The sequence below is a fragment of the Palaemon carinicauda genome, chromosome 8 (genome assembly GCF_036898095.1).
Source record: "Palaemon carinicauda isolate YSFRI2023 chromosome 8, ASM3689809v2, whole genome shotgun sequence".
Taxonomy (NCBI): domain Eukaryota; kingdom Metazoa; phylum Arthropoda; class Malacostraca; order Decapoda; family Palaemonidae; genus Palaemon; species Palaemon carinicauda.
The window spans coordinates 111,265,550-111,268,049 of NC_090732.1; the positions used below are offsets into that span (position 1 = coordinate 111,265,550).

At 34.0% G+C, this 2,500-nt stretch overlaps 1 protein-coding gene across 3 annotated transcripts in view; it reads left to right on the forward strand.

Annotated features, from left to right (window-relative positions):
- LOC137645834 (alpha-tocopherol transfer protein-like) overlaps nucleotides 1-2,500 on the forward strand; it is a 532,510-nt gene that overhangs the window by 23,742 nt on the left and 506,268 nt on the right. The gene's annotated exons all lie outside the window — the stretch shown is intronic.

Sequence of the window (2,500 nt, forward strand, 5' to 3'; positions counted from 1 at the left end):
TTCCCTGATTGCGAGACTATGATCGCGTCCTTGGCGGAAATTGGATTTCTGGCTGCAATAGTTTGATACTCGAGGCGCGACGGGTTACTTAAACCCCGTGCAACAGGGTTTGCTTTGAACTTTAGTCTAAATGGGCGGTGATGGCGCCGTTGTTACATGTGTAATAGTTGTTATTCAAAGGTATTGCTGATGTTTTTATTACTTTCCTACCGGATGAGTTGGGGAGGGATAGATTATGGTGTTTTTTTTTTTTTTTTTTTTTTTTTTTTTTGTTCATTCGTTCGTTTTTCTGGTTTGTATGTGTGTCACGCTTACTATTATGCCCTTATATGGGCCATTACAAAATGTAAATATTTGCAAGAAAAAAAAACGTTTAATGTTGCTATTTTTTTTTATTGTAAGGCTGTTGCTTGTTATGAAAATAATAATTTTGGTATAGTTTAATAGGTTAATATTGCTATTTTTTTATTTTTATGAATTAATGTTGGCCCTTTTTGACAAGGAATGATAAAATTTGGTAAAACTTAGGATTTACTGAAAACTTGATTATGTCCCTCCAATTTATTCATCCTTTAGATATGTTAATTATCAAGTGTTAAACGAAATATGGTGGAGTTATTGAGTTGCCGGAATAGGAAAAAGTCAAAGTCGCTTGGCCGCCCTCTAAGCTCTTGCTTTTAAACAGGAAGTGTTTGCTGATGAATTTTGTGAGGAGACGCTTTAAATTAACTTGATGGAAACGCAAGCTTAATTAACCTTAGGAAGTTAATAGTCTGTTAGAGATTAAAATGAATTATGTATGGGGTCTCTGATGGCGAGATTGTAAAGATTTTCATCAACAAATTTTTACTTTACAAACTGGATTTAGGTCTTGTGAAGTTTCCCCTTTTATTTTCACTTGATTTTAATTCTACCTGGAAAATTCAACGTTTAATTTCTTAGTGATAGTTTTGTCTGAATGATGATATTGATTGTGAAAGTAGTCTCATAAAATTTGATAAATCTAAATTCTTGTGGCTTATTTTTCTTGAAATAGAAGCATTCCTCTTTTAAAATATACGATAGCGTAGAAATAGGGCTACATAAGTATATCTATTTTTTTTTTTTTTTTTTTTTTTTTATAAATGATGGTTGTGTATTTCATATATATTGTAAATAGGTAAATATTTTTTTATATATTGTAGCCTAAAGGGAAACCCTGACAAATATAAATGTTTTATTTTCCCAATTTATCAGTCTCATTATTTTTACAAAAACAGTGAAAGGGTTAAGGCACTTTGACTTGATAGTGAAACAAAAAAGATAAATGGGAAACGTACAGATTTATGCATTTTCCTTGTTATATTACTGAATGATATAACCTCAAATTAAACCAATAGGTCAAGATTTTTTGATGGCAAAGAAATAATGTCTGTGAGTTTCGACTGTCTTATGTCGATTTATGAGGCCATTTTGTTAGTTCGGTTTATTCAGACAAATCCTGAAAGGTAACTTTAGAACCCGTATGTTCCCTTTGAAATTTGTTATTTATTTATTGCCTAAGATTAAGTCATTGTTTTAGTAATTGCGCAAGTAATATTTTAGAGAAAACCCATTTTGCCAGAGCTTAGAAAAAGAGTAACTGAAACCTTACGACCAACGATCTTTAAGAAAACTTAAAATGTTTGTACTGTAGTTAAAGACTAAGAGATTTGTTCGAAACATTTCATAAATATAGAGCCTACATTTTCTTTCGTGTTTGAGATTGCTCAAAACGTATTTTATATAAATGTTGAAAGTAGGGTTACAGAAGTAAATATATACATGTATAAAAAAAAATGTGCCTGAATTCAGAAGTCTACCCGTCTTAGAATTTCTTGGGGATTTGAAAAGAAGAGATCTTGAGTTTTGAATGAAAGATTTAACGTGTATCCGAGCGAGTGGCGTTGTATCATTACGAAAGTTTAGCTTTAGCGAAGAGCTAAAGCGTTAACTGTAACGATGCGAAGTTACATTAAATGGGAGTTTGGAATGTAACCTTCGAATGCAGTTTGCCCTGTAATACCTTTGCTCATGGCTTTTATATGCGATTGCAACTGCTGACTTTTGAACTCAGGAGAGTTGCCTCGTCGAAGACCGCTCGTTTCTTTCTTCCCCGGCTTTTCCAGTGCAGGATACCTTTTTTCCTCACTCTCCAACCTTTCTCGCATCCACGTCCTGTTCCAAGATGGTTGATTCCTTTCTGAACTCCCACATCCTCTTCATACCGTTAATCTCCCTTTCGTTCGAACGAGGTTGTTTTTCTTAGCACTCGCCCTCTCACCTGCACCATTGTTCCAATTTTGGATTTCTTTTCCAACCCCTTCACTTTTCCACCCCGTACCTTTTCCGTGTCAGTTGATTCCTTTTATGGACTAACTTCTTGCAGTCTAGTAAGTTTGCGCCATATTTCAATTCTCACAATTTTCCCGCTTCATATCACGTTACCCTATTCCAGTCAAGAGGATTTGCTTCTTTTTGC